This window comes from Mastigoproctus giganteus, chromosome 1 (genome assembly GCF_048544385.1).
Source record: "Mastigoproctus giganteus isolate SK-2022 chromosome 1, ASM4854438v1, whole genome shotgun sequence".
Taxonomy (NCBI): domain Eukaryota; kingdom Metazoa; phylum Arthropoda; class Arachnida; order Uropygi; family Thelyphonidae; genus Mastigoproctus; species Mastigoproctus giganteus.
In genome coordinates this window covers 277,358,188-277,382,355 of record NC_143575.1, presented here as the reverse complement: position 1 = coordinate 277,382,355, position 24,168 = coordinate 277,358,188, and the positions used below count along the sequence as shown (strand labels likewise).

Genomic DNA, 24,168 nt, shown 5'->3' with positions numbered 1-24,168 from the left:
TGGTGTGGGCAGCTGAGAGCTTGATGGGCCCCTCACTTGTAATCCTTCGAGGGCATCCACCCTATCCTTCAAGCTCTCATATAGGCCCATAACAACGCTGAGTTGTCGCCTTATCTCCTTACACTCCTTGCATCGCACACACACAAAGACATCCCCCATGGCAGTATCATGTCCCATACTTGACTGCTCCGCAAACATCAAGCAAATAGTGCATCTTACAAGGCTGTGATTCAGAGGACAACTGCCCCCCTCAGTTCTCCCCTGGGCCACAGCATTCCCATTAGCTTGAGCCCTTTGCTTTGCTGCTCTGGTTTGAGTCATGATTTACATTTACTTTCAATAAAATTTCAATTTCTGTACAAAATTAAATCCTAAACTTGTATCCAAACACAGTTATAACGCTATATTTATGTTTCAGTAACGAGTGTTATCTACGGAATATTTACGTTTCAGTAACGAGTGTTATCTACGAAATATTTACGTTTCAGTAACGAGTGTTATCTGCGAAATCCCTTTATATAACTTTCGTATCAAGTTATGTATTAATTATTTGTTTTTACTAATTATTTATGTTACGTAACCTATGTGGTTATATGTATAATTAATTATGTTAAATATAATTAATTATATTACGTTTGTAATCTAAGTCGTTATATGTATTTATTTAAACGTACAATTTAACTGCTAACGAAGTTCAACTAACGCTATCTAGTACGGTATATCGTATCACAAAGGCGGGAAAATTACGAACGGTTAGTGGAGTTGAAACACGTGGAAACCTTTACCGATACTTTTATGCAATTACAAGGCCGAGTAAAGAATAAATACACCAAATTAATCAGAAAATCACAAAATAATGTTATACTACTAAATTTAAATCAAAAGTTTTAGAAAAACAATAATTTCAAATCAATAAATAAGAAAAATCCACTTAGCGGCTTTGAAAACGACCGTCTCTAGTAGCCTCGTCCCATAAATTTGTACAGTAGTCTTCCATGTGCAACAGTATCAAAAGCTTTCTTGAAATCCAAGTAAGTATATGATATCAAAATTATTTTTTGCATCTGGTTACTTTGTAACCACATCATAATATCCAAACAAATTTGTCAGACAAGATTTTCAATTTAACAAACCCATGCTGTGTCTGAATTATTGCTGCAGTCTTGTCTAGATGATCCTGCAATGCATCTTTAACCAATGACTCCATTATTTTACTGGGAACAGAAGTTAAACTAACTGGTCTGTAATTACTCGTGTCACCCTTCGATCCCCCCTTTGTGAATTGAGGATACATTTGCACATCTCCAGTCTGTGGGGACCTCCCCTGAATCCAAGAATGCTCTCATAATTATGGCTAAGGGTTTACTTAGTTCTTTTGCTGCCTCCTTTAATATAACTGGATAGATCCCATCCATCCCAGGTGCCTTTTTATGTTTAACTTCAACAATTTCTACTCCACTTTCCTCTCAGTTATTACAAAATCATTAAGCATCCTGCTACAATTTGATAACCTTCTGGTATTTTCAATTCTTAATAACTCCTCATGTGTGAATGTAGATGCAGAATACTCATTCAGTTTGTTTGCTATCTGAGCAGGATCATCAACAGCCAAACCATCGATATCAAGTGGACCAATCTGATTCATACCCTTTCTTTTACAGTTTATATAAGTAAAGAAATCCTTGCTGTTTTTCTTAGCATCCTTTGCCAAAAATTTCTTGTAATCTGCCTTTGCCTGCCTAACCTCCTTTGAGACTTGATTACTGACTAGCTTATATCTGCCATAGGCTTCCTTGTTGCTTGATAATTTATAAGCATCCCATGCATTTTTCTTTTCTGCCACGAGTCTCATTAGTTCATTTGACAACCATTTAGGCCTAAACCTTGAACAATATTTCTAGGTATGAAACATTTAGTAGCTTTCACGATTAATTCCTTGAATGCTTCCCACTTAGAATTTGCTGTTGGTAACATCATCGGTTGGTCCCACTGTACAGAATTTAAAAACTGTCTGACACCACTGTAGTTACCTTTATGGAAGCAAGGTGGGCAGGAGCAGCAGTAGCCGCTTCTTGATTAGACCGGGGTTTGAGCCTGTGACCACGAAATACGGAGGATGCGGAAAGGTCAGGGAATGACCACCGCATATCCCAGAGCAATATAGCCTTAGTTGCTAATGCTCCTAAAAACCAAAACAACAACAAAAACAACAGCAAAAACCCTTTCCTTTACCCCTGATGGTAATTATATCTTTAAGTAAATCCCACATAAGTACACTGTGATCATTGTCACCTAGTGTTCCTTTATCTGCGAATTCTTAATACACGGATGATCAATTCTTAACTCACATTTCTCATTAGTTCATCTGACATCCATTTAGGCCTAAACCTTAAACAATAGTAGGTGAAATGCCATCGTTTTTTTATATCTCATATTGTGAATACTTTCAAACTTAGTTGCCTATTATTGAACTACCTTGAATAAGCAACTCTTTCCTAGTAGAGAAGACTAATGTTACTCATTGTCGGCCAACAAGCTTCAAACAGTGCCATCCAGATGGCACTGTTCGAAGCTTGTTGGCCTCTCACTGGAGGGTGGATAGCTATCCTGGTGAAAAAATGAGTGACAACCCAGTTATGAAGTTTAACTCCACAATATGAGAGATGCCACACAGTGTGCAATAGTAAAGTACTAAAAGGGTTTAGGGCTGAAAGCTTCAGACTATGGGAAATTTACTAGACGAAGAATTTACTGCAAAGCATCATTAGCCTTCTCACTGAGGAAGCATCATTAGCCTTCTCACTGAGGTAATGCAATAACAGGTAACTCAGTGTGAAGTTGTTCACAATATGAGATGTAACAAAAAGCAATACCATTTCACTTACTCCAGTGATTTGCTACAAACTAAAATGATGCTTTGCACTAACTTCTTCATCCAGTATATTTGAGGCTTTCAACCCCAAACTCCTTTTTAGTACTTTACTATTGCCTGCCATCTTTCACACTGTGCAGTTAAACTCCATAACTAAGTTGTCACACAATGTATCACTGGGGTATCTACCCGCCCACCAAGGACAGGCAAACAAGCTTTGAAACAGTGTAGTCTGGGTAATGGTATTCGCCAAGAATAAGCAATATTAGTCTTCTCTACTTGGGAAATATTGCTTATTCAAGGTAGTGCAATAACAGACAACTCATGAAGGCATTCACAACATGAGATGTAACAAAAACTATGTGCCTTCGCCTACTTCGGTAATTTATTATTAACTAAAATCATGTTTTCATGTTAAAATGATGCACTAACTTGTTTATCTATAAATAAAAGCATAATTATTATAATTAAAATTCAAAGTTAATTCCCTGAGTACTTGTCTGAAGTTTCCAAATGTTTAAAGTTGAAGGCTAACATACTCTAATGTTTGAATTTGAAGACTGAAGTTCTTTTTTATCCAAATGTAATTCTGCAAACTGACCCTAAAGTTCCCTCTGAATTTTTTCCCTTTTCGTGAATTTTTGCAGTTTTCAACCTCTTCAAAACTAGTTCCCAAAGGATTGATTGGTAACCATCGTTTTGATCAAACTGCAAAACTTATACAAGTTAATATACATAGAACAAATAACTTAATATGATACAACACAGGTTATAAGGGATAATTTACACCCTCTCAAGGGAAGTGACACAATTCCAAAATGAGAAATGTCACTCTATCTGGATTCACGGTCAACCATTCATGCTTAGAAGATAATGACTTTCAGCAAAGTGCTGCTACATTTGTGACCATTTTCACGATAAATAAACATGTCTTTTTGCACTATTATTGTGCTAATTAAAAAATTAATGCAGCAATAATACAATTTTTTTTTGACTAGTGTCAAAAAAAAATTTTGCAAATCCATTTCTCACCTGTGTGTCACTTTTCTTTAGGTGAAATTAGTATTAGTAATGGCTGCATGGTGCAAGAAAGCCTATGGCTTATGCTGCACCAGCCAAAAAAAAAAAAAAAAAAATCCAAACAAAACAACGATAAAAACAAAAAAAAAATAAATAATAATAATTAATAAAAAAAAAGGAAATTAAACCTATCATCCTATGCGCTTCCCTTACCCGAAAGTACTATCCAGATGACCTTTGAATTTCCCCAAACTGTCGGCCTCTACCACCCATGAAGGCAACTTATTCCAGTAATTTATAACTCACTGGCTAAAATAAAACTTCCTGCAGTCCAATCTAAACATTTTCCCCCGTAACTTGAATTTATGTCCCCTAGTTCTAGCATCATTTATAATCTTGAAAATTTCGTCCTCATTCATTTTACTGATGCCTCTCAGAGCCTTAAACACCTCAATCAAATCTCCTCTAAGGTGTCTAGTTTCCAAACTCTGCAAACCACATATTCGAAGTCTTTCTTCATAAGGACGCCCTTTTGCCAATCTAACCAGGCGAGTTACCCCTCTTTGCACCCTTTCAAGAAGCTCGATGTCTTTCTTTAGGTGCGGTCTCCATACTTGAACACAGTATTCCAAGTGTGGTCTAACATAAACCTTATATAATGGGATTATCACGTCCCTATCTATACTTGCAAAAGTTCGATAGATCATCGATAGGATACCGTGGGCCTTCCTTGCAACCTGTTTACAATGCTCAGAGAATTTCGTGTCTGACCGTATCGTAACACCCAAGTCCCTTTCCTCCAGTACTGGGTTTAGTTGAACTCCACCAAGTGAATAAGTTATTTTGGGATCACTGTTTCCCAGGTGTAATACCTTACACTTTGTTGGATTAAAGTATAGCTGCCATTTTTCTGACCATTCCTGAAGTCTATCTAGGTCTCTCTAAAGAAGCTCAGCTTGACAGTGATCATTAACTACTCTACCAATTTTAACATCATCTGCAAATTTAGACATCACGCCCTCTATCCCTTCATCGTTACAAGTAAACACATGGGTTGTGTTAGGGTAGCTAAGAATAGAAACAGGTGCATGTATACCTGCGTGTACACCAATGCTAGGAATTTGGTAAATAAATTTGATGAATTTGAGGTATTGCTCAAAACATCAAAGGCAGATATTGTTGGGATATCAGAGACGTGGTGTCACACAGATATAAGTATTGCGGAACTGGAATTTGGGGAATACAATGTATATAGAAAGGATAGACAGGACAGGAGGGGAGGAGGGGTTATGCTATTAATTAAGAAACACATAAAGTCAAAGGAAGTGAAGCCAGTTGACATCGATGGACAGGGCAGTGTCGAGTCAGTTTGGTGTGACATAAGCATAGGGAAATCAAAATTGAGAGTAGGAGTGTGCTATAGGCCTAATGACTCTGATGAGTATAATAATATATTGTACAGGGAAATAGAGTGGGCCAGTAAATCAGAGAGTCTTATAATGGGGGATTTTAATTTCCCAGATATTGACTGGAATTTGTGGGTTGGTCACTCGCACACTAGCAAGGCTTTTGTGGATTTATTGGATGATTGTTTTCTACATCAGCATGTTCGTGAGGCAACAAGAGGGAGCAATACTCTTGATCTGATTATCAGTAGTGATTCTTCATGCATTAAGAACCTGCAGATAAATGAACCACTAGGTGGCAGTGATCACAGTGTGTTGAAGTGGGATTTACTCAAGGAGGTAACTACCATCAGAGGTAAAGGGAAGGGTTTTTGTTTTCGTAAAGGCGACTATGATGGTCTGAGACAGTATTTAAATTCTATACAGTGGGACCAACTGATGATGTTACCAACAGCAAACTCAAAATGGGAAGCATTCAAGGAACTAATCTTGGTGGCTACCAGGCTTTACATACCAACTAAGAAATATTGTTCAAGGTTTAGGCCTAAATGGTTGTCAGATGGACTAATGAGACATGTGGCAGAGAAGAAAAATGCATGGGATACATACAAATTAATGGGTGACATGGAAGCCTATGATAGATATAAGTTGGTCTGTAACCAAGTCACAAAGGAGATTAGGCAGGCAAAGGCAGACTACGAAAAATCCTTGGCAATGGATGCAAAGAAAAACAGAAAGGAGTTCTTTACATACTTGAACTCGAGAAGGAAAGGGATGAATCAGATTGGTCCACTGGATATTGATGGTTCAACAGTTGAGGATCCTGCTCAGGTGGCTAACAATCTAAACGAGTATTTTGCATCAACATTCACGCATGAGGAGTTATTCAGGAAGGAGAATGATGTAGGTAAAGTAAACATTGGCAGTGAGCTGGATGATTTTGTAATAACTGAGAGGAAAGTGGAGGAGAGATTGTTGAGGATAAACATAAAAAAGGCACCTGGGGTGGATGGGATCTATCCAGTTATATTAAAGGAGGCAGCAAAGGAAGTATGCAAACCCCTAGCCATAATTATGAGAGCTTCTTTGGACTCAGGGGAGGTACCCATAGACTGGAGATGTGCAAATGTAACCCCAATTCACAAAGGAGGATCAAAGGCTGACACAAGTAATTATAGACCTGTTAGTTTAACTTCTGTTCCAGGTAAATTAATGGAGGCACTGGTTAAAGAAGCACAGCAGGATCATCTAGACAAGAATTCAGTTATAGCTCAGACGCAGCATGGTTTTGTTAAGGGCAGGTCTTGCCTGACCAATTTGATTGGATACTATGATGTAGTCACAAAAGAACTGGATGCAGGGAATAACTTTGATATTATATATTTGGATCTTAGAAAGGCTTTTGATACTGTTGCACATGGAAGACTGCTGCACAAATTGGAGCAGTGTGGCATTGGAGGCAAATTGCTGCTATGGATAAGGGGATGGTTGAGTGGCAGAAGACAGAGAGTGGTAATCAATGGACACTGCTCAACGTGGACTAATGTTATTAGTGGAGTTCCTCAAGGTTCAGTGTTGGGTCCATTGTTGTTTTCGGTGTTTATGAATGATATTGATGATGGGATATCAAGTTTAATGTCTAAGTTTGCAGATGATACAAAGGTTGGCAGGGTCGTTAAGGACACTACTGACGCTATGCTGCTGCAACAGGATCTGGAAAGGTTGAACAGATGGGCTGAGAGGTGGCAAATGAAGTTTAACATTGACAAATGTAAAGTACTACATATGGGTAACAGTAACCCCAGAGCAATGTATCAACTCTGCGGTACTACACTGACAGTGGTGGAGAATGAAAAGGACCTGGGGGTAATTGTGCAGGCAGATATGAAGTTCTCTGAGCAGTGCAGACGAGCTGCAAGAGTAGCTCATGGTGTCTTGTCAATGATATACAGGAATTTTTCTAGCAGGGATAAGGAGGTGATTATTCCCTTGTATAAGGCAATGGTTAGGCCACATCTTGAGTACTGTATACAGGTCTGGAGGCCTCATTTCAAGAAGGATGTAGAGCTGCTGGAACGGGTACAGAGAAGGGCAACAAGATTAGTAAATGGAACAAAGGGTTGCTCTTACGAAGAAAGGCTTAAGTTTTGCAAATTACAGAGTCTGGAGACTAGGCACCGGCGAGGTGATCTGATAGAGGTGTATAAGGCTTTGAATGGTTTGAGCATGCTCAATGCCAATGGGATTCTTCATCTTTCTCAGAATAATCACCTCAGAGGGCATAAATTCAAATTGAGGAAGGACGGATGTCGGATAGATGTGCGGAAATTTGCCTTTGGCCAGCGGGTGGTTGGTTGGTGGAACCGACTTCCATCACTTGTTGTTGAAGTTGATAGCCTAAACAAATTTAAAGCTCAACTGGACAGGTATTTCGAACGAACGGAGGGGTGAAATGGGAGATGGTTTTTTTTTTTTTTTTTTTTGGCTGATGCTGAATAAGCTTGCTTTCTTGCATCATATGCCTCTACTAATGCTAATGCTAATGCTATCAATAATGTCGTTTATGAAAATTAAAAACAACAGTGGTCCTAATACTGATCCTTGGGGAACCCCACTTCTTACATCAACCCAATCTGATGAATAGCCATTTATCACAACCCTCTGCCTCCTGCCCTGAAGCCATCCTTCTATCCATCAAAGGATTTTCCCAGTGATTCCAACCTGTTCCAGCTTATAAAGCAACCGCTCATGTGGGACTGAGTCAAAAAGCTTTGCTGAAATCTAAATAAACAATGTCGAAATTATTCCCTAAATAATGCTCGTGAGTGACTCTTTCGAAATAGCGAACCAGATTTATTAAACAAGATTTTCCCTTTACAAAACCATGCTGAGTATCCTTGAGAATTTCAATTCGATCCAAATGATCCTGAATTCCACCCTTGATCATTGCCTCCATGATTTTCCCTACTACAGAAGTCAGACTGACAGGTCAATAATTTACAACTTCACTTTTAGAGCCACCCTTATGTATGGGAGATACATTTGCACTTTTCCAATCCAAGGGAATCTCCCCAGAGTCTAGTGATGCTCGCATAATTAGCCTCAATGGTTCAATGCACTCGCTTGCCACCTCCCTTAAGATTATAGAGTATATTCCATCAACTCCAGGAGCCTTACTGGTCTGTAGGCTCGAAAGTTTTTTCATTAAATAATCTTGCAAAATTTCAATATCATTAATTACATATTTTTTAACTTCGCTCCCACAATTTCCCATTGCCACAAAAGGTTTTTCATTTGTAAATATCGATGCAAAATAACTTGAATTCATCTGCAACGGCAGTTGGTGTATTTAATACTATCCCCTTTCCCTTACTTAAAGGTCTGATCTGGTTTGTCCTGCTCTTCTTGGCATTTATATATGTGAAGAATTCTTTATCCCCCCTCTTTGCTCTGTTTGCTAGTGATTTCTCATAAACTGCCTTTGCCTGTTGAACCTTTTCTGTGGCTCTATTACACATCACCTTGTAGCTGTTATTCTAATGTATCTTAGATTAAGTTGGATTACAGTTTTAATATTTTTTTCCCTAGATTAATTCAAAATAAGATAACCTAATCTAATGTATCTTGATTGGGATTACTTATATTGTAATATTATTCACTGCATTTTAAGAGTTAAGGAGATATGCACATAAGCACAATTTGACTGCAGTGAATAGTAAATCAAGGCCTACTGCAAAACTGATTTTGAAGCACAGATGTATTTCTACAAGCACCCAATGGAACTGTGAACTCAAAACAGTTTCCAAACAGAAGACAAATGGCATATCCACTATACTACCACAGAGGGAGGGAGATAACATTATCAATGTAACTTCTAATAAAATGAAAGCACAAAAAATTCCTTACCATTTCAACACTATTATCTTTAGGGTAAAAGGTCAATAAGAAGATTTTTTTTGCCATAATTGTTGCATCAAACCACTGAGTAACAAATCTGAATTTTTCCACATCTTCCTGTGGTGTGTCCTAAAAAAAAAAAAAAAATTGCACACATTATTACACAGGTACTACCCCCACCCCCCACACACACTATATATATATAAACATGTAAGAATAGATGCCTATATACTTTTGCATTTAAATTCTATATTTATATTAGTATTTAAATTCTATACAGTGGGACCAACTGATGATGTTACCAACAGCAAATTCAAAATAGAAAGCATTCAAAGAACTTATCTTGGAAGCTACTAGGTTTTACATACCAACTAAGAAATATTGTTCAAGGTTTAGGCCTAAATGGATGTCAGATGAACTAACGAGACATATGGCAGAGAAGAAAAATGCATGGGATACATATGAATTAGTGATATTCTTATTTTTCCATCAACTGTTACTTTGACTTTAAATTACATTTAATATATATATAATACAAATATAAATATATAAAAAGGAGATTAGGCAGGCAAAGGCAGATTATGAGAAATCCTTGGCAAAGGATGCAAAGAAAAATAGAAAAGCGTTCTTTACCTATGTAAACTCTAGAAGGAAAAGGATGAATCAGATTGGTCCACTGCATATTGCTGTTTCAACAGTTGAGGATCCTGCTCAGGTGGCTAACAAACTAAACAACTAATCTGCATCTACATTCACACATGAGGAGTTATTCAGGAAGGGGAATGCCAGAGGTGAAGTAAACTCTGGCAGTGAGCTTTCTGATTTTGTAATAACTGAGAGGAAAGTGGAGGAGAAATTGTTGAGGATAAACATAAAAAAGGCACCCAGGGTGGATGGGATCTATCCAGTTATATTAAAGGAGGCAGCAAAGGAAGTAAGCAAACCCTTAGCCATAATTATGAGAGCTTCCTTGGACTCAGGGGAGGTACCCATAGACTGGAGATGTGCAAATGTGACCCAAATTCACAAAGGGGGATCAAAGGCTGACACAAGTAATTATAGACCTGTGAGTTTAACTTCTGTTCCAGTAAAATTAATGGAGGCACTGGTTAAAGAAGCACTGCAGGATCATCTAGACAAGACTTCAGTTATAGTGCGGACACAGCGTGGTTTTGTTAAGGGAATGTCTTGCCTAACCAATTTGATTGGATACTATGATGCAATCACAAAAGAACTGGATGCAGGGAATAACTTTGATATCATATATTTGGATCTTAGAAAGGCTTTTGATACTGTTGCACATGGAAGACTGCTGCACAAATTGGAGAGTGTGGCAGTGGAGGCAAATTGCTGCTATGAATAAAGGGATGGTTGAGGGGGAGAAGACAGAGAGTGGTAATCAGTGGACACTGCTCATCGTGGACTAATGTTATTAGTGGAGTCCCTCAGGGTTCAGTGTTTGGTCCATTGTTGTTTTCTGTATTTATAAATGATATTGATGATGGTATATCAAGCTTAATGTCCAAGTTTGCAGACGATACGAAGGTTGGCAGGGTTGTTACGGCACTAATGACAGTATGCTGCTGCAACAGGATCCAGAAAAGTTGAGCAGATGGGCTGAGAGGTGGCAAATGAATTTTAACATTGACAAATGTAAAGTACTACATATGGGAAGCAATAACCCCAGAGCAACGTATCAACTCTGTGGTACTACACTGACAGTGGTAGAGAATGAAAAGGACCTGGGAGGGGTGGTAATTGTGCAGGCTGATATGAAATTTTCTGAACAGTGCAGACAGGCTGCAAGAGTAGCTCATGGTGTTTGTCAACGATATACAGGAATTTTTCTAGCAGGGATAAGGAGGTGATTATTCCCTTTTATAAGGCAATGGTCAGGCTAGGCCACACCTTGAGTACTGTATACAGGTCTGGAGGCCTCATTTCAAGAAGGATGTAGAGCTGCTGGATAAAGTACAGAGAAGGGCAACAAGGTTAGTGAATGGAACAAAGGGTTGCTCTTGTGAAGAAAGTCTTTAAGTTTTGCAAATTACAGTGTCTGGAGACTAGGCACGTGCAAGGTGATCTAATCTAATCTAATCATTGAGCATACTCAAACCATTCAAGGTGTAAAAAAACCTTGAATGGTTTGAGTATGCTCAATGCCGATGGGATTCTTCCTCTTGCTCAGAATAATCACCTGAGAGGGCATAAATTCAAATTGAGGAAAGACAGATGTAGGATAGACGTGCAGAAATTTGCCTTTAGCCAGCAGGTAGTTGGTTGGTATAACAGACTTCCATCCTTTGTTGTGGAAGTTGATAGCCTAAATAAAGGCTTCGAATGAACGGAGGGGTGAAACGGAAGTGGTTTTTTTTTTTTTTTTTTGGCTGATGCTGCATAAGCTTGCTTTCTTGCGTCATATGCCTCTACTAATGCTAATGCATCCTTTACTGCTGCTTTGTGAATTTTGATGCATTTGTCATACCTTGCTTATTTATTTTTTATTCTTATTTTTCCATCAACTATTACTTTGACTTTAAATTACATTTAATATATATATAATACAAATATAAATATATAAAAAGAAAATTACCTGTTTCCCTCCTCAGATACATAACTAAACAAGTGACTTTTGAATTTGCCCAAACTGTCAACCTCAACTACCTACGGAAGTAACAATTCTTTGATTAAAAGAAAACTACCTATTTGCTTCTTCCTTTTTCACCTCTACCTTTGATCCATCAAAGATTTGGTGTCATATTCCTCACAACCTGTTTGTGAGGAGCAATGTTTTGGTAGTTTTTTATGATCTACATCAAAGTATCCCAAAAGGGTGACTTTACCTTTCTTGAGTAGATGTCTGGTGGTCCTTTCCCTGACTACCAGATCAATAGGTGGTAGCCAATATAATATATATAGAGGGAATCAATGGAGAGTTGTCCTACTGGTCAAAATTATTCTAAGTACGACTGTTTTCTGTGCTGATAGATTCTTCTTTTGGAGACAGCAGGAAACTGTTTTATATCAAGCTGATAGCTGCTGCATACATGATCACTGTAAAGAAAAAACCATCATAAATAAGCTTCACTGCTTCCCTTGAAAGGACCCTTTTGGCCTTGGCAAGCTGAGCAAGCTTCAAGAATGGCATGTTGTGTTTATTTTTCAGTGTAACTATGTGCTCATTCTAGCAAAGATTTTATCCATGATAACTCCTAAGGATATCACAAAGACTTGGCATAGAATAAAAATGCATGCGATGCATATAAATTATCAGGCGACACAAAAGCCTAGGTAGACATAAGCTAGTCATAATCAAGTCACAAAGGAGGTTAAAAAACAAAGACAGTAATGAGAAATCTTTGGCAGGGATGCTAAGAAAAACAGCAAAGACCCTTTTACTTATGTAAACTCTAGAAGGCTGAGGAATAATCAGAATGGTCATCCTGCTCAGGTAGTGGACAAACTGAATCAGTAATTTGCATCTACATTCACATATTAGAAATTCTTTAGCGAAATGCTAGAAGTTTATCACATTCTAACAGGGAGCTAAATGATTTTTTAATGACTGAGAGGGAAAAAGTGAAAGAGAAATTGTTGAAGTTAATCATAAGAGAGGCATGGGGTGGATGGGATCTATCCAATTATATTAAGGGAGGCAGCAAAGGAAGTAGGAAAATCCTTAGCCATAATTATGACAGCATAGCATCCTTGGATTCAGGGGAGGTCCCCATGGACTGGAGATGTGTAAACGTTTCCTCCAATTCACAAAGGGGGATAAAAGGGTGATAAGAGTAATTGCAGACCTGCTAGTTTAACTTCTGTTAATGGCAAAATAATGGCGTCACCAGTTAAAGAAGTAATGCAGGCTAATCTAGGCAAGATTGCAGTTATAGTTCAGACACAGCATGGGTTTGTAAAAGGGAAACCTTTCTGACCAATTTAATTGTATACTACGATGTGGTCATAAATGAACTGGATGCAAAAAATAATTTTGATATCGTATACTTGGATTTCAGAAAAGCTTTTAATACTGTTGCACATAAAAAACTGCTGTAAAAACTGGAGAAATGTGGCTTTAAGGGCAAGTTAGTGCTACTATAGATAATGGGATGGTTGAGTGGGAGATGGCAAAGAGTGGTAATCAATGGACACTGCTCTTCATGGACTAATGTTATTAGTGGAGTTTCCCAAAGTCTGGTGTTTGGCTCGTTGTTTTGTATATTTATTAATGATATTGATCAAGGCATATCAGATTTAATGTCCATGTTTGCAGATGATACAAAGATCAGCAGGGTTATTAATGACAGTATGCTACTGCAACAGGACCTATAAAAGTTAGGCAGATGGGCTGAGAACTGGGCAACTGAAGTTTAACATCGACAGTTGAAAAGTTGTTGTTATTTGGTTTTTAGGAGCACTAGCAACTAAGGCCATATTGCTCCGGGGATATGCAGTGGTCATTCCCTGACCTTTCCGCATCCTCCGTATTTGGGGTTACGGGCTCGAACCCCGGTCTAATCAAGAAGTGTGTGCTACGCACTGCTGCTCCTGCCCACCTGGTTGTTGTTGTTCGGTTTTTAGGAGCATTAGCAACTAAGACCATATTGCTCCGGGGATATGCGGTGGTCATTCCCTGACCTTTCCGCATCCTCTGTATTTGGTGGCTCATGGGCTCGAACGCCGGTGTAATCAAGAAGCATGTGCTATGCACTGTTGCTCCTGCCCACCTGGCTACGGAGGCACCCAATTGAAAAGTATTGCATATGGGTAGCTGTAATCCCAGGATAACATACCAACTGTTCAGTTCTACGCTCAAGTTAGTGGAGAAAGAAAAAGAACTGGGGGTAATTGTGCAGTTAGATATGAAGTTTTCTGAACAGTGCAGACAGGCTTCCAGAACAGCTCATGGGGTATTGTCAATGATATACAGCAGTGGTTCCCAAACTACTCAGATCTATGGGCCAATTCTAAAATCAAAAAAAAAAGTTTCGGACCCCTATAAATAACATATGCATATGTTTTATATGCATACATATATGTATGTATGGTACACCACCATTTCGCAGACCCCCAGGGATCAATGGACCCCAGTTTAGGAAATTGCTGATATACAGGAATAAGGAGGTGATTATCCCTTTTTAGAAGGCAATATACCAGTATGCAGTACATCGAGTACTGCATTGAGGTCTGGAAGCCTCATTCTAGTAAGGATGTAGAGTTGCTGGAATGAGTACAGAGAAGGGCAATAAGAATAGTGAATGGAATAAAGGGGTGCTGTTACCAAGAAAGGCTTAAGTTCTGCAAATTGCAGCATCTGGCGACTAGGCATCTGCAAGGTAATCTGATTGAGGTGTATAAGGCTTTAAATGGTTTGAGCAGGCTCAATGCTGATGAGATTCTACCTCTTGCTCAGATTATGCACTTCAGGGGGGGGGCGATAAATTTAAATTGAGGAAAGTCAGTTACAGAATTTATGTGCAGAATTTGCCTTAGACAGCAATTTGTTGATTGCTTGAGAAAACTTCCATCTGTTGTTGTGGAAAAGTTGACAGCTTAAATAAATTCAAAGAAGAATTAGACAATCTTTTGGAGGGAATGGATAGGTGAAAGGGGATGTTGTGTTTTTTTTTTTTTTTTTTTTTTGGGTGACTATAAGCTTACTTTCTTGTATCATATTCCACTACTATTGCTAATGTATCCCCTCAATCATATCTCCTTGCAGGCACCTATGTGGATGTTGGAAATCTCCTTTTGTTCTCCCTACTAATCTAATTCTGTGAACCAGTTCCAACAGATCCATATTCTTCCTAAAACAATGTATTGAGACCTGTATGCAGTAGTACACTACTCTATAAATGTTAAATTTCAATTGCCACTTCTTAACCCATCTGCCTAATTTTTTTTTTTTTTTTTTGTTCCTGTTATGGGAGCATACTCTGACTATTGTCTTTAACCACCATGCCAACTCTCATACATCTGCAAACTTGGAATTAAGCCAAATATATGCATTTATCAATATAATTTATCAACATTTATCAATAGGCTCAGCACTGAACCCATGGGACTACACTAATATTAGTCCAGGATGAGCAGTGCTCTCTTTCTCTGCTTTTTCTCACTTATTGAGATGTTTAAGGCTCTGAATGGATTATACAGTATAAGCTCACTGCTGATGGTATCCTTTCTCTTGCTCAGACAACACACAAGGGGAATGAATTCAAATTAAGGAAGGCTGCTGTAGGATAAATAGGTGAATATTTGCTTTTAGCCAGAGAGGCAGTTGATTGTTAGATCTTCCATGTGGTATTGTGAAAGGGGATAGTTTCAGTAAATTTAAATAAACCTGGAGAAACTATTAGTGAGACTGGACAGGTAATGTGGGAAGTGGTGTTTTTTTAAGGCAATATAAGCCCTGGTTTCTTTTATAATCCAGAAATGAGCAACATAAACAGTGGATCAACACTGATGAAATCCATATTGGCAATAATCAATTAGATGGAGGATTTTGAGGTGGTAAAGAGTTGGCAACTGATAGGATTCTCTATTACTTTGGAAAGAGTATTAAAGTACTGTATTTCTTCGATTCTAAGAAGCAACTTAATTTCAGTACCAGCAACTGAAAAAAAGCTTTGATTCTTAGATTTTTTGGTGCGGCCTCTCCGACTTGAAATTTACAGCAAATCAATGAATTTTTGGAGAATTTTGCGGCCACTAAAATTTTTCGCCCTGTTCGGGTGAACCGCTCGGTCGTGCCTTTAAGCCTGCCCTGCTAATTGTAACAATGATAAAAACCAATGCACATTGGTGATTTGCGCTAAGTTAGAGAATTAACCTTCGTTGTAATAATAATCATTCGAATAGTCGTGGTTAGCAGCAAAAGTTAAATATTTTGCACTAATATGTAAATTTCTTAATTCAGAATATAAGCCCCGACACTTACCATTTTAAATTAAAATCTAAGCTTGAAAAACGTACATCGTCTTTTTTAAATTTCGGACCTCTGGCGACAATACGCCAAGACGTTTCCATAGTGATGGCACTAATTCAAAAAGAAAATAAAACATCAAAATGTTTTATACTGCATCAATAAAATATATTTAAAATGCATAAAAAATATAACTAATAAAAATTTGTTGCATTTTATTGTAATATATATACAGTATACAGTAAACCCTCGATTTAACGGAGAACGATATAACGGATTTAACAGACCGGACAAATAATAATACTAAATATTATTATTTTTTAGATTAGATACAGAACTTCACTTTTATTATTAATTAAACATTAATAATAATTACCTATTTTCATTATTGTTTTGATAATTACCTACTTTTATTTTTATAATCAAATTCAGGAAATTGTCTTTTATTCTTTTTAAAAACGTGTTCAAATAGCTGTTTTCCCAGATTACAGATAAGAGTAGGCTGTGACTTGTGAGCTGAATGTGACTCTGGACACTAAACTGCAGGTCTACCGACCCGCTTTGTTTGGGTCTTAGTTTGCCTCATGCTATCGTCCAGTCAGGTTGTAGTAATAGTAATAACAATAATAAATTTAATATAAAATGATTAATAATAATATAAAATAAAATAATAATAAATTTGGTGCAGTATAAGCTTCAGGCTTCCTTGCATTATATGGCTAATAATAATAATAGTAGTAATAGTAATCGTGGTATGTGATGCAAGAGAGCAAGCGTACGAGCTTATGTAGCATCAGCCAAAAAAAAAAAATAAAAAAAAATTCACACAACCATTACATCTAAATGTAATGGTTGTGTGACTCCAGTTACTCCTTATGTTTGTCCAGTTACTCCTTAAATTTATTTAACATGTCAACTTCCACAATGACAGACGGAAGTTTGTTCCAGCAATTAACCACCCGCTGGCTAAAGTCAAATTTTCACTCATCTATTCTACAGCTGTCTTTCCTCAATTTGAATTTATGTCCCCTTAGGTTCGTAATCTGAACAAGTGGAAGAATCCCATCAGAATTCAGCGTGCTAAACACCATTCAAGGCCTTATACACCTCAATCATATCACCTCGCAGGTTCCTAGTCTACAGCTGCTGCAATTTGCAGAACGTAAGCCTCTCTTGGTAAGAGGATCCCTACATTCCTATCACCAATCTTGTTGCCCTTCTCTTTACACGTTCAAGCAAATCTACATCCTTCCTAAAATTAGGCCTCCAGACCTGTATGCAGTACTCAAGGCATGGCCTGACCATTGCCTTATACAGAGGGACAATCAACTCCTCTTCCATGCTAGAAAAATTCCTGTATATCATTGACAAAACCGCATGATCTCTCTTCCAGCCAGTTTGCATTCTTCAGAAAATTTCATATTTGACTGAATAATTACGGCCAGATCTTTTTCATTTTCTACAACACTAAGAGTAGTACCACACAGTTAGTACGTTCCTTAATGTTTAACATTGACAAATGCAGTACTTTGCATTTGTCAATGTTAAACATTAGTTGCCGCAGCGCATCTCCCCAAATTTTCTTGATCCTATTGCAGCAGCACACTGCCATTACTGTCATTACAACACTGCCAACCTTAGTATCGTCTGCAAACTTCGATACTAAGCCTGATATACCTTCATCAATATCAATAATAAATATACAAAACAACAGTGGACCCAACACCGAACACTGTAGGACTACACTAATAACATTAGTCCACGAAGACCAGTGCCCATTGATTACCACCTTCTGTCTTCTTCCACTTAACCATCCTTTTATCCACTGCAGCAACTTACCCTTAATACCATTCTGCTCCAATTTGTAGAGTAGTCTTCCATGCGCAACAATGTCAAAAGCTTTCCTGAAATCCAAGCATATGGTATCAAAATTATTTTTGATATCATATACATGTTCTCTCAGCATGAATTATTGAGGAGGCTTAAATTCTGCAGTGGGTTGGTAATGGCTGCAGTTTACCTTTACTTGTATACAGAACAACCCGGTATACTTTGTATACATAGTATTTCTGTGATTTTTAATTGTGACTTTTTTTTATTAAATAATTTTGGCGCCTCCGTAGCCAGGTGGGCAGGAGCAGTAGTGCATAGCACAAGCTTCTTGATTAGACCGGGGTTCGAGCCCCGTACCCACCAAATACGGAGGATGCGGCAGGTCACTGAATGACCACCGCATATTCCCAGCTCGGATAAAGGGTGAGGGTTGGCGTCAGGAAGGGCATCCGGCCGTAAAAATTGCATGCCAAAACAATAAAAAAAAAAAACGCTGACCCCATATAATAATGGGAAAAAAGCGAGGATAAAATAGCCGGGTGGGTAAAGTGCCTACCTGGCAACCCAAAGGTCGCGGGTTCGAATCCCACCTCGGGCTTGGATCAAAGTACTGCAAAAAACCTTGGGAGGTGCACTATGGCGACAGAAGCCGATGTGCCAACAACTACCAAAAAAAAAAAAAAAAGCGATAATAAAAAAAAAAAAATTATTAAATAATTTTGCAATCATTACAATTTAAAATCAGGAGTCATTCAATGAGTGGAATGAGAGAAGTTTATCAAAGACTAACAGGGAGCTAAGTGATTTTGTAATTACTGAGGGCAAAGTGGGAGAGAAATTGTTGAAGTTAAACATAAGGAAGGCACATGGGGTGATAGGATCTATCCAGTTATATTAAAGGAGGCAGCAAAGGAAGCAAGCAAACCGTGAGCTTCCTTCGACTCAGGGAAGGTTCTCATGGACTGCAGGTGTGCAAATGTATCACCAGTTCAGAAAGGGGGTTAACCACAGGGCTCACATCTGGTGAGTATGAGCTTGGCATACCCAGGGTCCTGAGCTCGATATCATCATTCTTCTCTTTCTTGGTGATTCCCTTTTCACTCTCTCTCTCTCTCTCTCACACACACACACACACACACACACACACACAGGGTAACTTGGGAATTTATTTTTGGCTGGTGCAGCATAAGCCTCAGGCTTTCTTGCACCATATAGCTAATAATAATAATGATATTAATATTAATAAAAGGTGATATAAGTAACTACAGACCTGTTAGTTTAACTTGTGTTCCGGGGAAAATGATGGAATCACTGGTTAAAGAAGCACTGCAGGATCATCTAGACAACACTGAAGTAATAGTTCAGACAGAATGAGTTTGATAAAGGAAGGTCTTGTCTGCCCAATTTATTGGATACTATGATGTGGTCGCAAAGGAACTAAATGCCAAAAATAATTTTGATATCATATACTTGGATTTCAGGAAAGCGTTTGATACTGTTGCACATGGAATATTGCTGTACAAACTGAAGAGGTATGGCATTAAGGATAAGTTGCTACAATGAATAAAGGGATGGTGGACAAGGAAACGACAGAGAGTGGTAATCAATGGACACTGCTCTTCGTGGACAAATGTTATTAGTGGAATTCCCGAGTGTTCGATGTTGGGCTCATTGTTGTTTTCAGTATTTATTAATGATATTGATGAAGGTAGATCACGTGTAATGTCCAAGTTTGCAGATCATACAAATGTTGGCAAGGTTGTTAACCACAATAAAGGCAATATTTCACTCCAACTAGATCTAGATAAATTGGGTAAATGGGCTTAGAAGTGGCAACTGAAGTTTAACTTTGACAAATGCAAAGTATTCCATATGAGTAGCAATAACCGAAGAGAAACGTACCGTGTGGTACTACATTTGGGGAAGTGGAAAGTGAAAAAGACCTGGGGGGGGGTAACTGTGCGGTCAAATATGAAGTTTGCTAAGCAGTGCAGACGGGCTGCTAGGGCAGTTCATGGAGCCTTGCCAATGATATATAGGAATTTTGCTAGCAGGGACAGGAAAGTGATTTTCCTGTTATACAACGCAATGGTCAGGCCACACCTAGAGTACTGTGTACAGGTCTGGAGGCCTCATTTTAAAAAGGATTTGACGAGTATAAAGAAGGGCAACAAACTCTAGAAGAACGACTCAACAACTCTCGAAGAACGAGAGTGGACTTGTGCAGGCGAATTATTTATTAAAGAACGAGTATTAAAAATTAAAAATTAAAGAATGAGAGTAGCCTTGTGCAGGCGAAGTTTTTACTGCTCCTGTTATAGAGAAGTTTTTTCTGTTTTATTAGCCTAAATTGGCATATTAACTTATTTTCTAGAGTAGCTTTATATTCCTAGTTACGATACTTAGTTTAAAGTTTAACTTAGAGATTTTGTAGGTACTACTTAGTATCGGTAGGGGTATCAAATCCACATGTTACAAGTTGCAGCTCGCTGAACCAGAAGTTTTTTAGTCATATTTAGCCGTTTTATTGACCAATTGTTATATCAAATTATTTTCTATAAGTAGCTTATAGACCTAGTGAGGATCCTTAGTTTATTCTGAATTAAGACTGCGAGATTTGGAAGTTAATTAATACTTAAATGTCCATAGATTTACCCGTTCGTAACTTGCCGCCATTGTTATACGATGCAACGCTATATCCCGAACTAGATAGCGTAAGCTTAATTTAGTACAGTATATAATATAATATTGTCAATTAATCAGCAAAATCTATTAATCTTGTTAAACTTCATTGTCAATTAAATTGTATTCTTTAACTTAATACATATAACGACTTAGATTACAAACGTAACATAATTAATTAATACATAACTTGATACGGAAGTTATACAGGGTGTCTCAAAAATATTGGTACAAACGTTTAGGGGAAGTAGGTAACATCTAAAGGAATGTGAATCGCATAGGAACCCATAACCGAAAACGTCACAGGAAAGTAGTAGCAGAGGCACGAGAACCAGAAATGACACAAGATAGTAATTAGTGGCAAACATTTATTTGACATAATATTAACAATGGAGTACGAGATGGATGCATTTCATGATGTTACAACAGATGCTCGAAGGTTCCACCATGAGACGCGATGCATGCGTGACACCGACGCAGCATGGATTGGCAGACACGGTCGAACACACCTGGAGTTTCTTTGACAGTAGCAGCAGCGCAGAAGAGTCTCGCCACGAGATCCATTTCCGTCTTCACAGGCGATTCATACACGATAGATTTGAGAGACCCCACAAAGAAATCAAGGCTCGAGAAATCAGGTGAGCGTCGGGCCCAGTCAACGGGTCCACCACGGCCAATCCATCGACGCCCAAAATGCCTGTTCAAATGGTCACGAACACACCTTCCATAATGGGCAGGCGCCCCGTCATGTTGAAACCAAATGTTGCGTCTCACGTTTGCTGGAACATCGTCAAGTAACCCTGGTAGAACTTGTTCAAGAAAGAACCGATATTTAGCAGAGTTCATGCGGGATGGTAACAGGTATGGGCCGACTAAGCAGTCACCGACCATCCTGCCCACACATTTATTGCGAAGCAATGTTGTGCCGCATACCGGGTGGGCCCTCTGCTAATCCAAACACTAGGTGCATGTCTGCCAGCATGCATCGTTAGGTGGGTTGGAAAACTGCCAGCTTGGGGGGGTTAAAAGGAATAATAGATTACCGTATTTCCCCATGTATAAAACGCACTTTTCTCGAAAAATTTGGGGTCTAATAACTGGGTGCGACTTATACAGTGGTTGTAGATTTTTTTATTTGAATTTCCCGCTTGTTGTCTTTGTGCTCATTTTTCGCACTTGTTACCGGTATATTAGTTTTGCCACGTTCTACACAGAAATGGCTCAGAAAAGATTTTCGTACAGTGCTGAATTCAAGTTATGAGGAATTGTATGAATTTTATGATGAATAAAACTTGAGTTCAATAACTTTATGTAATACATTTTTTTTTCAAATTTCGATCCCCAAAATAAAGTTGCGTCTTATACATGGAGAAATACGGAAATAGTAGCCACTGGCAGAGGTGAAAGTGATTCTTGCACTGTTTCTATTGGAATGAGCAGCAGCCTGGAAAACAAGATGCCGAATATTTCAGTGACTGCTGGGAGTCATTGCGGCACATGTAAACATATGGGTTGTGTTAGGGTAGCTAAGAATAGGAACAGGTGCATGTATACTTGCGTGAACACCAATGCTAGGAGTTTGGTAAATAAATTTGATGAATTTGAGGTATTGCTCAAAACATCAAAGGCAGATATTGTTGGGATATCAGAGACGTGGTGTCACACAGACATAAGTAATGCAGAACTGGAATTTGGGGAGTACAATATCTACAGAAAGGATAGACAGGATAGGAATGTTGGAGGGGTTATGCTATTAGTTAAGAAATACATAAAATCCAAGGAAGTGAAGCCAGTCGACATTGCTGGACAGTGCAGTGTCGAGTCAGTTTGATGTGACATAAGCATTGGGAGATCAAAGTTGAGAGTAGGAGTGTGCTATAGGCCTAATGACTCTGATGAGTATAATAAGAAACGGTACAGGGAAATAGAGCCGGCCAGTAAATCAGAGAGTCTAATAATGGGGGATTTTAATTTCCAAGATATTGACTGGAATTTGTGGGTTGGTCAACGACATACTAGGAAGGCTTTTGTGGATTTATTGGATGATTGTTTTCTACATCAGCATGTTCGGGAGGCAACTAGAGGGAGCAAGACTCTTGATCTGATTATCAGTAGTGATTCTTCATGCATTAGGAATCTGCAGATAAATGAACCACTAGGTGGCAGTGATCACAGTGTGTTGAAGTGGGATTTACTCAAGGAGGTAACTACCATCAGAGGTAAAGGGAAGGGTTTTTGTTTTCGTAAAGGCGACTATGATGGTCTGAGACAGTATTTAAATTCTATACATTGGGACCAACTGATGATGTTAAGACCAACAGCAAATTCAAATTGCAAATTGTTACCAACAGCAAATTCAAAATGGGAAGCATTCAAGGAACTAATCTTGGAAGCTACCAGGCTTTACATACCAACTAAGAAATATTGTTCAAGGTTTAGACCTAAATGGTTGTCAGACGAACTAATGAGACATGTGGCAGAGAAGAAAAATGCATGGAATACATACAAATTAATGGGCGACATGGAAGCCTATGATAGATATAAGTTGGTCTGTAACCAAGTCACAAAGGAGATTAGGCAGGCAAAGGCAGACTACGAAAAATCTTTGGCAAAGGATGCAAAGAAAAACAGAAAAGAGTTCTTTACATATTTAAACTCAAGAAGGAAAGGGACGAATCAGATTGGTCCACTGGATATTGATGGTTCAACAGTTGAGGATCCTCCTCGGGTGGCTAACAATCTAAACGAGTATTTTGCATCTACATTCACGCATGAGGAGTTATTCAGGAAGGAGAATGACGTAGGTAAAATAGACATTGGCAGTGAGCTCGATGATTTTGTAATAACTGAGAGGAAAGTGGAGGAGAGATTGTTGAGGATAAACATAAAAGAGGCAGCTGGGGTGGATGGGATCTATCTAGTTATATTAAAGGAGGCAGCAAAGGAAGTAAGCAAACCCCTAGCCATAATTCTTTGGACTCAGGGGAGGTACCCATAGACTGGAGATGTGCAAATGTAACCCCAAATCACAAAGGAGGATCAAAGGCTGACACAAGTAATTATAGCCCTGTTAGTTTAACTTCTGTTCCAGGAAAATTAATGGAGGCACTGGTTAAAGAAGCACTGCAGGATCATCTAGACAAGAATTCAGTTATAGCTCAGACGCAGCATGGTTTTGTTAAGAGCAGGTCTTGCCTGACCGATTTGATTGGATACTATGATGTAGTCACAAAAGAACTGGATGTAGAGAATAACTTTGATATTATATACTTGGATCTTAGAAAGGCTTTTGATACTGTTGCACATGGAAGACTGCTGCACAAATTGCAGCAGTGTTGCGTTGGAGGAAAATTTCTGCTATGGATAAGGGGATGGTTGAGTGGCAGAAGACAGAGAGTGGTAATCAATGGACACTGCTCAACGTGGACTAATGTTATTAGTGGAGTTCCTCACGGTTCAGTGTTGGGTCCGTTGTTGTTTTCGGTGTTTATGAATGATATTGATGATGGTATATCAAGTTTAATGTCCAAGTT

At 38.5% G+C, this 24,168-nt stretch overlaps 1 protein-coding gene across 1 annotated transcript in view; it reads right to left on the bottom strand.

Annotated features, from left to right (window-relative positions):
• nmdyn-D7 (nucleoside diphosphate kinase homolog 7) overlaps positions 1-16,229 on the bottom strand; it is a 124,922-nt gene extending 108,693 nt beyond the window's left edge. The window contains exons 1-2 of the transcript XR_016547717.1: positions 16,136-16,229; positions 9,205-9,324 (exon numbers count right to left, since the gene is read on the bottom strand). The gene's annotated coding sequence lies outside the window, so the exon portion shown is untranslated. The remainder of the gene's footprint in view (positions 1-9,204; positions 9,325-16,135) is intronic.
• Between the last annotated feature and the right edge of the window lie 7,939 nt (positions 16,230-24,168).